The following is a 15949-nucleotide window of genomic DNA, read 5'->3' as shown; positions in this document are numbered from 1 at the left end:
GCTGCAAGGCGCGTGAAACTATGGTCGCTACATGCGAACTTGTTCTTTAAGGAACCTCACCAGTTTACTAAATTCACCTAATAGGTCCACTGAAACAATATTTGGCAGAGAACATTTCATTTCAAAGATCTACTTGCAATATTTTTGGGCTTACAGACACTGTGGCCTTATTCGCTAACGAAGCCCGGTTTTTTCAGATTTAGGGTGTTCTTTCGGGCATGTTCTCGGTGAACCCCCACTTTTTTTACATTTCTGACATAACTAACTCATCAGGTTACAGTGGTAAAATTCTCAGAAAAAAATTTCCGCACGAAAGTCTGGCTTAACTAAACGGGATATAACTAATTTCGGTGTAGAACTCATGGGAAAACTCTTGATTGGTTTAAATCATATTTGACTAATCGCACACAACGGTGCTCCGTTAATGGCTTTCTCTCTGACTTATCTACTCTTAAATGTGGTGTGCCACAGGGAACCATCCTTGGTCCTCTTTTATTTCTAATTTATATTAACGATTTGCGTAACTGTCTATCGTTTAGCGTACCTAGAATGCATGATGATGACACCCACATCACTTATGCTGGTTCTGGTTTGCGTCTGATTCAGTCTAGTCTATATCACGACCTTGAAAAGCTAAGCAAATGGCTTGTGTCTAACAAACTTCCCTTGAACGCTACAAAAACGGAATTGATAATGTTCCGATTGAACAAGTTTCCTCTGTGAAATCACTTGGAGTATATATCAATGAAAATCTAACATGGCATTCCCACACTGATAAAATGTGCAAAAAGATCGCTTAGAACTTCAATTGGAGCCCTAAAGCGAGTTAAGCCATTTGTGCCTCTAGTTCAACCTCACTTTGATTACTGCAACCTAATCTGGGGTAATTGTGGCAAAACATTATCTAACAAGGTACGAAAACAACAAAACTGCGCTGCACGAGTAATAACTTCATCGCGCTGTGACGCTGATGTCGATTCCTTGTTTTACAGACTCAGCTGGAAAGACTTGCAATTTCAACATCAAATTCAGAAAGCCCTAATTAATGGTTTTCAAGTCTTTAAACGGTCTGGTTTCCGAATATCTCACTTCTAAATTTGTAACGCGAAATGAATCAAATTATGCTCTGAGGGACTCGGTTAACAAACTTGTTGTTCCCTTTCCGGGAACTAACTATATGAAAAATAGTTTTACAGCGGTGTAACCCTTTGCAACAGCTTACCCTGTAACATTAGAGAGTTTGGTTCATTAAGTCAATTTAAACGCTTTCTCTATCGTAATTTTTAAACACACGGCATTCATGGAAATCAGGTTTACAAGTAGAATATTGTTGTAAGTTATTAATATATGCTTGAAGACTAATCTTGACTGTACCGGTTTGTGCAATTGTGGTGGAAATTGCAACTAAAAGAACCTTTATCCAGCTAGTGTTTTTAAAGGCAGGCATAGGAACGTTATAGCCAATGAAAGCTGTTTTTCAAAACGTTTCCTTCAGACCAAAAAGTTCAGCAAGTGTTTATTGTAACATACCTGATCTATTCCAGCATATTTGAAAGTCTCAAACGCGAAATAGAAGGTGTCTCAATCACACTAAGCAAGTAACTCAAGAAAATCATGTCAATGAAACCTATATAAATTGTCTCTGTATCTCGGCCTCGATTTGATGCATAGTTGTGATATTAAGTTTTTGGTACATCCCAAACATACATTTAAGGTTTGAATTTCCTACTCTAGACAATAGAATCTACATTGCAAATGATAAAATTGGCACGTCAAAAATGGTAATGATTTCATCAGTGCCTATTGCTGGTAATTGAAAATAATGGTCACGTGACTATCACGTCACGTGACATAATTTAAGACTCAAAAGCATTAGTTAATTTGCTGTATTAAAAAAAAGCAAGATACTATGCATAGTAGTCCCAGAAGGCCAAAATAAGCGGTATTTGGCATCAGCCTCGTTCCCATGTAAGGGCCTTGTATACTATATTTTTGACATGCGCATTCCATGGTTCTGGAAGCAAATTTGGCATGGCTCCATATAAGGAAATATTTGTCTTATGGAGGTTAACTACCCTGCCAAGTTTGATGCTTTTATCAAAAAACGAACAATTTTGTCCCTTAACAGCTGGACTATTTGTACGAAACACTATGAGCGGAACAGGCCTTTTTCACACCCTGTAAAATTAAAGATAAACTTTCCGAAGACATCGCCCGTTTGAACTCCACGGTCCAAGCACTGCGGGCCTTAATTCTTGGACTGAGGCGCCTGTGGAGCATCTTTAGCCAAATCTGGACTTCTCCTTCGAGGAGTGCTGATGCTGGAATTCGTGACATTTTAGCTCCGTCGTTTCAAAGAGTTTTGGCTCACACGGCGTTTTTCAATAATTGAAGCGAGGGCTGCTTTCACTTCTTCAAACAAAAAGAAATTATCGACTTCATTACGTAGAGGACGCAGGGCTTTAGTAGCATTGAAAATAGCATGTTCAGCCGCCATTTTGAAAATTGCTTTGCACTTTTATTTGCACAGTTTTAAACAACAGCGAGCACCAAAGTTTCCTTTCACATTCACAGCGCACGCGAGCCCGGCGTGAACTATTTCTAACAAGTCTTAATTAACCATAAAGCTAAACAACTTGTACTTTCGCGTCTTAGGGACGAAACAAACTTCACAGCAACCAATTTTAAAGTACCTGCTTGCAGTCATGTAGCACCGACCGATTATTACCATTATAACTATCACTGATTAGTATCACTCAACTAGTGGACTAATGCAAATCCTAAGAAAACGACTTTCGGCAAGCTAAACGATGTCCATCAAATCAGGACGGATTTATCAAGGTAACCCGAAAACACTGACCCCCGGTCCGCGGACCCTCACTACGGACAGGGCCCTCGGACTACCTATGGACCGGTCCACAGACTCCCCCTACGGACCCCCTCTACGGAACACCCCCCAAAATATAATAAAAATAATAAAAATAATAAATAAATAAATAAATATTTCAGTTACGGGTTGTCTAATAGATTGGTCGTGACGGCGAAATTTGGAAAGTTACATTGTGCAAATGTAACAGACCTGGATTCACACATTGTTTCCTTTGTTTTGGCCGTAAAGTATACGAAAGACGCGTACGGGGAAGCCTTAAAATTTGTGTTCTTTCCCTCTGCCATTTTGTTCAGCCCATTCTCCCGTGGGTTCGTGAACTCGTTCCAGGCTTCCCAATTTGCTCAGCGGAATAACAGATACAACTAAGAATAAACAGTCTAAAAATATATCTTCCATAACCAGATTGAGCCAGGAATGGAAGGCAAGAACTTCCTTCTTACCATCGGCATCTCCCTACGCTGAAAATAGCTTTTAGGCATTTCTTTTTTTGGGAGGGGGATGGGGTGTTAAAGACCCAAGTCTGTTACATTTGCACAGTGTAACACAGTGTAACACTCGAAAAATCACCAACACGAGTCTGAATCTATTAGACAACCCATAAGTGAAATCTTCGTCTCTAATGGTAAACGTTTTACCCCTTTGATCAACAGATAAGTCCTTGTCACTATCTAAAACGCATTTGCTACAATAATAACAATAGCAGATTGCCTGTGGCGCGCTTAAAAGTTCACAAAAAAAGATAAGCATTAAAAATGACACTAAAAGCCGAGATGGAACCTTTTTGCTCATGAATGACGTAATTTACGTCATCCATGAGCTTAGTAGGCAGTCGTGACGTAACTCCTAAAATGTTGTTTATTCTCGGGTTGCGTTATCGTTCACACTATCGATGTTATTCCTATAATTTTTTGTAAAACAGCTATATTTCCTTGAAATACAAATGGTTTGTTTCATTTTATTCCAGTACGAAATATCGCATTCCAAACTCACATCTTGTAAAAGTATAGACCTGTCTCAGAAACGGACCGGAAATTGTTTGAAATCATCAGGTGTTTAATTTTTTTAGTGTTTTTAGTTTTTGCGTTTCGATTCATACGTTCGTCCTATTATTACCATGCTGACTCGTTTCATGACAGTTTACCTTTGATGCAAGGGAATACACGAAATATCATTTATCTGAACTGCGGAGAAAGATATGATGACATGATTGATCATTGCAATCAAAACCTAACAGCCTGAAAATATTCATCTGTGACCAGCTCCCAGTTGGCTTGATATTATAAAAGAATAAAGGAATATCACAGCTGAATTAAATAAAACGTTCTGCTCACAGTAGTCACTCTAGTGTAATTCGCTCAACAAAATTTTGAATTTTGAATCTTGAATTTTGAATTTTGAATTTTTTTTCCTTGATCCGATCCGTGATCCGATCCGTGATCCGGTCCGTGATCCGATCCGTGATCCGATCCGTGATCCGGTCCGTGATCCGGTCCGTGATCCTGTCCGGTCCGATCCTGGTTTTGTCGACGCCGAATCAAAACTTTGCTTGTCAGATAGAGATGATGCATATCAGCTTCAGGAATTTACGCTTTACAGACTTAAGCCAGTCTAACATAAGAACTTGCTATGGAACTGCTGTGTACCTTTCAATGTTTTGAATTGTATTAAATTCCATACGGATGTAACTTTAATAATTTAGAAATTACTGTTATGGTTTTAACCCAACCAATTCCAAATATTCATGTCATTGGTATCTATCGCTCGAAACCTAAAGTTACAATTTCACAGTTAATTCATGCTCTTACTCATCTTCACAACTCAGTATTAATAGAACCTACAATTACAACTGTACTGCTTGGGGTTTTCAATATTGATCTAATGTAGGCAAATACAGAACAAAAAGGGTAACCCGAAAACACTGACCCATTCGTGGCTCAATCTGGCTATGGAAGATATATTTTTAGGCGGTTTATTCTTGTTTGTGTCTGTTATTAGGTAAAGTCTGCGTCTGAGCCAAGTGGCCCATCAGGCCGGAGCTTATCCCGGTTTCTGTAGCATGAAGCGCCTAGGAGTATTTCTACTCCCCCCTGGATGGGACGCTAGTCCATCGCAGGGTTACCCCCAGCATTAAGTTCGCCGGTACCCATTTATACACCTGAGTGGAGAGAGGCACTGTGAGAGTAAAGTGTCTTGCCCAAGAACACAACACAATGTCCCCGGCCAGGACTCGAACCCGGACCGCTCAATCCGGAGACGAGCGCACTAACCATGAAACACTAACCGTGTCTGTTATTCCACTGAGTAAATTGTGACGCCTGGGACAAGTTCACGAGCCCACGGGAGGATGGGCTGAACAAAATGGCAGAGGGGAAAGAACACAAATTTCGAGGCTTCCCGGAGGCACCCCGTACGCGTCTTTCTTATACTCTATGGCCACAGCAAAGGAAATGGCAATGTGTAATTATATAAATTGCACTCGAGCCTGAATCCAGGTCTCCCCATTTGCACAATGTAACGTTCGCAATTTCGCCGTCACGAGTAATCTATCAGACAAGCAGCAACTGAAATATTTTTTATTATTTTTATTATATTTTGGGGGGTGGTCCGTAGAGGGGGTCCATAGGGGGAGTCCGTGGACCGGTCCATAGATAGTCCGCGGACCCGGTCCGTAGTGGGGGTCCGCGGACCGTGGGTCAGTGTTTTCGGGTTACCTGAACAAAAGGCTCTAATGAAATATCTTATAACAGACAAAGGATACACTCAGTTGATTAACCAGTATACTACTGACTGCCGTACACAGATAGATCGTGTACCACAAATTATGTGCACAATCAGTGGGTGATCATCAGCCGATTGATATAAATTTCCATGAAAGCTGAATATGTTTCACTATGTATATCATACGAGATCATTAAAATTAATTTAGCTGAAGGTGAAACTTGACATACCAAATAAGTGTCTAAATGTATCAAGCAACTATTTGAATCACATGTAGAAAACAGTCAGAACATTTATTGGCAAAAACAAAGAATGGTTTGAATTTCCTGAGTGTGCTTTTTATGTTCCTAAATTCCTAGTCCTCATAGAGTTTCAAAATATATTATTACATGTAACTCTACAAGAATTTGGAGATGCTATATATAAGAATAAATTTTCAGGTTAAAGGAATTATTTTAGCTCCAATGTTTCTTGAACGAAAGCATGCTATTTATAACTAGCATTTTCTTTCTTAAACCCTTTCCAGGAAAGCAAGAAATATCACTTGGACACCACATTTAGGTAAGTACCCTATTTTTATTGGGGTTGGGTACGGGGGCAGGGGAAAGGGCAGCAAATTAAAGATCTACATGTGTAATGTTTCTGCGTTCATTTTTATACCCTTTTAAAATATGTCACTATTATCTTTATTGTGTATTGCAGGTGAAGCAAGTTGTACTATTGTGCATATGCAAATAACCCAGAGGAACACTGTGGTAACAACTATAGTATACTATAATATGCAAGTGACAGTAAGCAAATGTTAATAGTAACAACACCATTACTAATGCTATACGTGTTTATCAGCTGCCAAAAATAATAGCAAAAGACTTCATAGAAACCGGTTTTAACAACACAAGTCACCCTTAAGACTTCATGGAATTAATCTGAGAATTACAGATAAATGTGGAATACTCCTACTTAGGAAGGGAATAAGATGCTTTTAATACTTGTGTTAGCTGCCACTTGAGCTGTCGAAACTCATTCTTTACAAAAGACATTGGTCACAAGTACATAAAATGGCTCTTCAAACTGCACACCGTAAATCCTCGAATTAGCGCCCGGGGCGCTTATTTCATATTTAGAACAACTCTACAATGATCAATTCCTCTTCTCTTTATATTCAACTACGTTTTCTACATTCATCCAACAGGCCATTTCCGAGTTGCCTTTTGCCTCTGTGTCAAAACGAGTCTAAGTACAAAACCATTCATATGACTTTCGCCTACAGGTTCATTAACTCATTTTTATGTGAAAGGTTTAGCACGAAGACTCGTTTTGAAACGGAGGCAAAAGCAAACATTCATCCACGAGCTGCTCACAGGAGCCTTTGATTTTAAAGACAGTTCAGCCGACTCAATAATGAAACCCTTTCTGATTATTCTCCAGACGGTGGTGATGAAAAACAAAATGTTGATCATTGGCTGGGTCGAAGGGCAAAGTTGTATAGTTATGATGATAACAAGAACAATTTATAGAGCGATTTCCGTACGACCTTGAAAACACTGGCGGTTTCCCCGAGTTTCGCAATCTGTTTCATAATAAACGGAGAGAGCTATATTCGATTAACCCGAGAAAGACTTCGCGCCGTTAACTCCGTTCGCGAAACAAATCAAATATTGCTTCGTTTTAGTTCATCTAGATGATACAGAAATCGTTCCAGTATCTCCATCATCAGTTATTGGCACTTATCAAACTATCAATGCACTTGATTATAATACTGAGCTATAGTGAATGGTTTGAACCCAGGGGTATCAGTAGTTCGTACCGATGTAGACCTGATATAGCGATGCGACCTATAGTGTCATTCTGTGGGTCCCCTACGTATCAACTGTCTAAATACTTGACGACCATACTACAACCCCTTACTGACAAATCAAGACGCAAACTATAATCTACGGAGAACTTTATTGACGCTATTAAGACAGTACAGATATCTGACGACTACAAACTTGTGTCTTTTGGTGTGAAATCATCGTTCACCAGTATTCCACTTCACTTGGCATTACAGTGTACCGAGACCGCTATACAGCAATCTACTGTTGAACTACCATTACCGACAGAAGACATCATGGACTTACTGAACCTTTGCCTTACATCAACTTACTTTCAGTACAACGGTAAACAGTACAAACAGTTACATGGAACAGCCATGGGGTCGCCTGTTTCTGTTGTCGCAGAAATTGTGATGCAACACGTGGAGGAACGCGCCCTTGCAACTTGCCGACAAACGATACCGCTTTGGTTACGCTACGTTGACGACACCTTTACCGCCGTTCACAAAGACGAAATTGACGATTTTCACGACCACCTAAACGAACAGAACGCCGAAATCCAGTTTACAAACGAGATCGAAGAAAATGGAAAACTTCCTTATCTAGACTGTTTGGTAAGCCGCGACAATAACGAACTGCGAACGACAGTGTACAGAAAACCGACGCACACCGACAGATTACTTGACGAATCATCCTACAACCCTACTTCACACAAAGCCACGACTATAAAGACTGACGAGACGAGCGCACCTTGTTTGTGACACACGGGACAGGTTACGCGACGAAAACACATACCTTGAACGTGCTTTTCACAAAAACAACTACAACGCTGACTTGATTAGACGAAACACTTACCGACCTACTGAAGCTGACGCTACGAACAGGAACCCAACACCTGTTACTACAGTGACTATACCTTACATTAAGGACACTTCTGAGACCATCTCACGGATCCTACAGCCCTACAACATCCGTGTAGCCCACAAACCTACAACTACGTTACGACACTTACGGACCAACGTTAAAGACAGGGACGAAGCTAACAACAGACAGGGAGCAGTTTACAAGATCAAATGCTCCGACTGCCAGGCTTCCTACATTGGTGAGGCTGGCAGAAACCTTAACACGAGACTGAACACAAAGGAGCCACGAGAAATGGTGATGCCAACAACCACATTGTTGTACATCATCAACTGACAAACCACAACATTGACTGGGACTCTGCTCAGTGCTTAACCTGCCGTACAAACTATTTTCAACGACTGACTCTGGAAAGCTGGTACACTAACCTAGAACAAACACCTCTTAACAGATGTTAACAGATGTCAACAACTGCCAGCGCCTTACGAACGACTTATTCCTGAGGGAAACGAAACCGACAAACGGACTTCTAACAGACCGACTTAATTTGACGAACAATAGACGGATCGAAACAGACCAATGACTGATGACAAACTTAACACGAGTCTTTCAGCCAATACCATCATGGCTAAACTGACCAACAACATTCAACGGACCAGACTTATAACATCATCGACCGACAAACACTATTCACTTGACTCTGAAGATGACTTCCGCTCAGGTTGTCGAAACGTCAGTCACCAACAACAGTGCTTTTCAGAAGTACCCTCACCCGGACGTTCACACTATACGAACTATAATTAGCTCTTATTAACCGAGCAGGAGGTCTGTACATGTATGGGAGAATCTCGACCGAGGTCGTGAGTACAGATCGAACGCAGTGAGGTCTGTGAGGTGTGTGCACACGACGGAGGTCAAGATTCTCCTATACAGACCGACTTAGCTCGGTTAATAAGATGTTTATTATATGGCAAAGAAGAAAACTTTAATTCGTTTAATGTAACTGGTTTCCTGAAATTTTGCTAGCGAACGGCGATGAGCTTAACTTAAACCTGCCGAAATTTGCTCGTCCTCTTTACTTCTTTTTTTGTCATCAGGCTTTTTGGCACTTCCATAAATGATTGAGAAGAAACTAAAAGAAAATGGTGACCATTTTTGTATTTTAGTTTGCTACTTTTTCAACGCAAAATGAAACCGCTCTACAGATGCCGGTCTAGATGGGAAAATTTAGAGCGCGGTCAATATCGATTTCAGCCAATCAAATTCGTGAAGTCGGTAGTTCCCAGTCCTTGTGAGACACAGCTATATAATAATAGCTATATAATGGTTTTATAAACCAGAAAATCTATTCATAGCAAAATTACGAAACGTTTAAAAGGACTCAGTAGTAAAGTATTTTAACTTATATAAAGATGCTAACTTACTTTATAATACATTGGAAAATATTCTAAAAAATGTAAAAAAGAGTTGACAATTTAAAGCTCTTCATAATGAGCTCATTACCTCCTGCACATTCCTAGATACTCTGACTAGCCAGGTGGAGGTATTAGGTTAGGTAGGTAATCCCACCGCTCATCTGCTATTTGAACAAGAGACTTATTACCGAACGTTTCAAATTCCAACCGAAACAAGAAAACTCCCTCCGGAATGCAGGAAGGTTCGTGTTCGCCCTTATCAACGGGATAAATTTCCTGTCTACAATGGGCATTTTCTTTAATTAGTACTCGCATGCTGAAAACATTTGAGCAAAGCTGACAGCTCTCGTACAGAAACATCTTGCAACGAGGAAGCCTCCGAGAAGGGATTGGCTGCGGGTATATCAAATCTTATTATATGGCTAGTTCCGTGAGCGGGCGGGATGAATCAAATCCTGCACTGTGATTGGCTACCCGAGCGGGCAAGATGGAGCTATCTCGCCCGCTCGGGACTACCCGCCGTGTCCCGGAAGAAAAATTCCCTCGAAAGCCTGTTCGGTCAAGACGGCTGGGTATTGACCTCGTTCTTTTTTTTTTTTTTGCGAGTTTATGGACCTCGACTCCGTCTCGGTCCATAAACACGCAAAAAAACAACTTGGCCAATATCCAGCCATCTTGACCTCACATTTGGTCAATCAGGTAACACTTTGTTTGCAGAAAAGTTTGCAAACGCTGCTGATCTCTTTTTGGACATTTTTGCGTTTCTCACCCGTTGTCGGTCTGAACTTTCTGGATTCACCTGAAAAACTCCAACTCAATATTTCTCTGCTCAGTGGCAGAAAATGCTTTTCAAAGAAACCAAAAGGTGTCAAAATTAATATTCTGACAGGGTACCCTCTATAAATTGCATATTGCAATGTACGTCCTCGGGTCTAAAAAGATCACTGACCGTTCCAAAGTTTTCGCGCATGTCACATCGGATATTTTCGACTGTCTGCGCATAGAATTAAAGTCTGATTGAAAGAATTCTTTCATGTCAGTTAAACGTTTAACAACGCTAGGGTAAGAATCTATATCTAGATCTTTTTCCTTAAACAATGCCATAATCTTGTTCGCCACCGCTTTCTTCCTCCGGTGAGGACTCCAAATTGCTATGGCCGTCGGAGGAATCACTGAGCTCGGCCCTGAGTCCGACGAAATCTGCTCATCGACTTTTTGTTCCTGCGATTCTGAAAAGCCAGTCAATGGCCTTTCTACGGCTAAACTTCCCGGAGAAGCATTCAAAAGATTTTCTTCTAAGAAATTGGGACTTAACCCATGTTTTTTGGAGGCATAGGGGGTTGTACATTATTCCTTAAAAAAATGTCCCCTCCAGACTGGAAGCTATCATTTTGTTCTCCTCCATGTGTGTGGTTAGTATTGATACCACTACTATTACTTAGGAATCCATGCAGTTTTTGAGGGTTTTCTTTTCTTTCTGCGCGTGAATCCTGGTAGGCCTCAAGAATGACAACGTCTCGCTCGGAAATCAGTGAGAGGACTTTGTAACAGGCCAAGTAAGGTCTGGCAGCTCTCAACTTGTCCTGAATTTCTTGAGGAGCCTTCGACAGCGTAAGACCAAGATTTCTCATGAGAGTTTTAATCGTACTTTTAGGAATGTTAGGAAACAGTTCATCGCAGACCTCCAGGAAGACGAAGTGAAGACTTCCATAGCATGATACTGGTTCGATCTCTTAGTCTGTTAGTATACGAACCCAAAAAAATCCTACGTCATTCGTCTACGTGCCACAGAGTTCTTTACGCTACATGTACGCTCTACATGCACAAATGTGAAATGTTTCGGAGTTTTCACTAGCCCACACAAAATAACCTCCTTCTCCTTGAGAACTGAACTTAGCCCAAAGTTCACCCTTGACCAAAATTCGACATAAGAAGTCCTTGCATCGTTTGAGTTGGTTTGCAAGTTAACCCTTAAGTTATTTAGGTAAAATATTGCAAATAAAGCTTTTGTAAGCCCACCTTTTCGGCCGAATTGCAGGAAAAGGGACTTTGTTAGCTTTTCACCTGCAGCAAATCTTGCCATTCAGGTTCTGTTAGCCTCTTAACTGCTCTTTAACAATTAGACCCGTAGCCCTTGCGGGCTACGGGTCTAATTGTTTTAGTATCACCCAACTAGTCGGACAAAAAAGACAATAATAAAGTTAGCAAATGCAAGTTGAAGAAATATTTGACAATAAAAATAAACGGTAAAAGTTTGCGACGTTTCGACCGCTCTTCGGTCATTATCAAGCAAGATGTAAGAAGTAAAATTTGCATAGATATATATAGCTACAAAGAGGTAAGAATGTGTGAAAATTATTAATGAAGTAAAAATATGTAAAAAGTATGTAAAAGAATTTAAAAGTAGTGCTTAAAACAATAAAAAACATGTAAAGCTAATTAATAAAAAAAAGATTATTTAAAAACTTTCGCACGAATAGAGTCAGATTGTACATTGAGACTTGGTCTCAGTTCGTGAATAAAAAACATTTCAAAAATGAGACAGTCAAACTTGGTTGTACATTTTTTTAAAATCGAAAAGTTATTAGTAAGATCTTTAGGGGCCAAAGAATGTTCCTCGCGAAAATGTTTTCCAATTGATGACGATGGGTTTTGTGCTCATCGACGCGTTGGTGCAAGTGCCGGCGCGTAAAACCAACATAACCTGCATCGCACAGGTCACATTTAAATGGTACACAAGGGACTGTTGGTTAACGACTGGCGGCTTGACTTCACGTGATTTCAGGTCTCGCTCAATCTTGTGGCTGATGAAAACAGGTTGGATGGTGGTGTTTGTTTTCGTGCTAAGATCTTTCAGTTGCGTGCGAAGAAAATCAGCTGAAGCTTGGTCTTTGAATGGTAGGACAATCCGAACGGGCTCTGGACTGTTGTTGTCAGTCGGTGAAGGAACAGGTTGTTCAGAAACTTTGATGGCAACGAAGCGTGTTATGGTTGAATTAATTAAGTCATCTGGGTATTCAAGACGGGAGAACAACAACTTGAGACGATCGCATTCTTCGGAGAAGTAGGTCCAGTTAGAAGAAAGCCGAAACGCACGATCCAGCATAGTTTTTAGTAGGCCGCGTTTGTAACGATCGTCAACATGACTCTTGTAGTGTAACAAGAGACCAGAGTTTGTGGGCTTCACATAAACCTGTGTCTCAACGTGGTTGGATTTGTTGAGCAATTGCGTTCCAAGGAAAGGAAGCATGCGGTCATTTTCTATCTCCATTGTGAACTTAATAGAGAAATGGCAATCGTTCAGAGTCTCCAGAAAGTTGTTGGCTGATGCTTGGTTAGGCACGATGGTCAGTGTGTCGTCGACATACCTTCTGTAGTAGCTGGGCATCTTTCCTTCACGATCGAGGGTTTCCTCAATGCTCTTCATAAAGACATTGGCGAGCAGGGGTCCAAGCGGGGAGCCCATGGCGACACCGTCGGTCTGTTCATAAAGTTGACCGTTAAACAGGAAAAGTTGATCTTTTGTTGCCCCTTCTAGGAGATGGATTAGGTCCTGTTTGCTGAGATTAAGGTGGTGCGTTTGATTAAACCAGTCATTAGCAAATGCTTTGTCAGCAAGGATGTGTATTGTTTCTTCAAGGGGTACATTGGTGAACAATGAGGAAACATCGTAGGAGACCAAAACGTCACCGTCTTTGAGTGTCAATGAATGGACTTCGTTCACAAATTCGAAGGTGTCGGTTATCGTGTAATGATTAATAGCAAGCGGTTTAAGCTTGTCATCTAACCATTTCGCCAGCGCATAATTGTAAGTCTGTGTAGCTGACAAGATAGGTCGCATAGGTCGAAATATAGCCCCACTTCATTTTAAGACTGAAACAGTATTCGACACCGCATTACGGGCATCGTGATTTTGAGAAACTTTGGCTCGACTTTTGGGAACTTGGGGGATATTTTCCAGTCCTGGGGACTCTAAACTAACTCTTGATGGCCTTAGTTTTCAGTGAAATGGACACAGCTAAAAGAAGCGCACGCTCACTGTCGAGCTTCTAGGCCGAAATATAGCTCCTCTTCATTTTAAGACTGAAAGAGTAGACGAAAGCGCCTTACGCGCATCGTGATTTTAACGCACTATGGCTCGATTTGCCGGAACTTGGGGGATAATTTCCAGTCCCTGGGACTCTAAACTAACCCCTGATGGTCTTAGTTTTCAGTTAAATGGACAGGGCTAAAAGGAGCGCACGCTCGGTGTCGAGCTTATAGGCCGAAATATAGGCCCACTTAATTTAAGACGGAAAGAGTAGCCAAGACCGCGTTACGCGCATCGTGATTTGGAGCCACTTTAGCTCGATTTGCCGGAGCTTGGGGGATATTTTCCAGTCCCGGGACTCTAAACTAACTGCTAATGGCCTTAGTTTTCAGTGAAATGGACACAGGTAAAAGGAGCGCACGCTCAATGTCAACTTTCTAGGCCGAAATATAGCCGACTTCATTTTAAGACTGAAAGAGTAGCCGAGACCGCCTTACGCGCATCGTGATTTTGAGCAACTTTGGCTGGATTTCCGGGAACTTAGGGGATATTTTTTGCAGTCTCGGGGACTCTAAAGTAACTCCCGATGGCCTTAGTTTTCAGTGAAATGGAAACAGGTAAAAGGAGCATTCGCCCAGTGTCGAGCTTCTAGTCCGAAATATTGACCCACTTCATTTTAAGAGTAAAAGAGTAGCCAAGACCGCCTTACGCTTATTGTGATTTTGAGCCAATTTTGCTCGATTTGGCAAAACTTGGGGAATATTTTCCAGTTCCGGGGATTCTAAACTAACTCGTGATGGCCTTCGTTTTCAGTGAAATAGACACACGTAAAAGGAGCGCACGCTTGGTGTCGAGCTTCTAGGCCAAAATATAGCCCCACTTCATTTTAAGACTGAAAGAGTAGCGGAGACCGCCTTACGCGCATTGTGATTGTCAGCAACTTTGGCTCGATTTGCCGGAACTTGATGGATATTTTCCAGTTTCTGAGACTCAAAACTAACTCTTGATTGCCTTAGTTTTCAGTGAAATGGACGCACGTAAAAGGAGCGCACGCTTGGTGTCGAGCTTCTAGGCCAAAATATAGCCCCACTTCATTTTAAGACTGAAAGAGTAGCGGAGACCGCCTTACGCGCATTGTGATTGTCAGCAACTTTGGCTCGATTTGCCGGAACTTGATGGATATTTTCCAGTTTCTGAGACTCAAAACTAACTCTTGATTGCCTTAGTTTTCAGTGAAATGGACACAGGTAAAAGGAGCGCACGGTTGGTGTCGAGCTTCTAGGCCGAAATATAGCCCCACTTCATTTTAAGACTGATAGAGTAGCCGAGACCGCGTTACGCGCATCGTGATTGTGAGCAACTTTGGCTCGATTTGCCAGAACTTGGGGGATATTTTCCAGATCCGGGGACTCTAAACTAAATCCTGCTGGCTTAATATTTTAGTAAAATCGACACAGGTAAAAGGTCGCTGTCGAGCTTTTAGGCCGAAATATAGCCCCTCTTCATTTAAAGACTGAAGGAGTAGACGAAACCGCCTTACGCGCATCGTGATTTTGAGCCACTATGGCTCGATTTGCTAAAACTTGGGGGATATTTTCCAGTCCCGGGGACTCGATACTAACTCCATATGGCCTTAGTTTTAAGTGAAATGGACACAGGTAAAAGTAGCGCACGCTCGGTGTCGAGTTTCTTGGTCGAAATATAGCGTAACTTCATTTTAAGACTGAAAGAGTAGACGAGACCGCCTTACGCGCATCGTGATTTTGAGCAACTTTGGTTCGATTTGCCAGAACTTGGCGGTTATTTTTCAGTCCCGGGGACTTTAACCATACTCCTAATGGCCTTAGTTTTCAGTAAAATGGACACAGGTAAAAGGAGCGCACGCTCGGTTTCGACCTTCTAGGCCGAAATATAGTTCCACTTCATTTTAAGACTGAAAGAGTAGCCGAAACCGCCTTACGCGCATCGTGATTTTAAGCAACTATGGCTCGATTTGCCGAAACTTGGGCGATATCTTTCAGTCCCGGAGACTCCAAAATAACTCCTGATGGCCTTAGTTGTCAGTGAAATGGACACAGGTAAAAGGAGGGCACGCTCGGTGTCGAGCCTCTAGGCCGAAATATAGCCCCACTTTATTTTAAGACCGAAAGAGTAGCCGAGACCGCCTTACGCGCATCTTTATTCTGAGCAACTTTGCCTCGATTTGCCAGAGCTTGGAAGA

The 15949-nt window shown here is 41.5% G+C and overlaps 2 pseudogenes; both read right to left on the bottom strand.

The window, feature by feature from the left end:
* Positions 1-2497, bottom strand: part of LOC149109954 (uncharacterized) — a 14766-nt pseudogene extending 12269 nt beyond the window's left edge.
* A 9615-nt stretch (positions 2498-12112) lies between these two features.
* LOC149109953 (uncharacterized) lies at positions 12113-13539 on the bottom strand (annotated as a pseudogene).
* Positions 13540-15949: the final 2410 nt, after the last annotated feature.

This window comes from Orbicella faveolata, unplaced genomic scaffold, assembly GCF_042242905.1.
Source record: "Orbicella faveolata isolate gen_17 unplaced genomic scaffold, um_ofav_v1 contig_24, whole genome shotgun sequence".
Classification (NCBI taxonomy): domain Eukaryota; kingdom Metazoa; phylum Cnidaria; class Anthozoa; order Scleractinia; family Merulinidae; genus Orbicella; species Orbicella faveolata.
The sequence above is the reverse complement of the archived record's forward strand: the minus strand, read 5'-3'. Positions and strand labels throughout refer to the sequence as shown.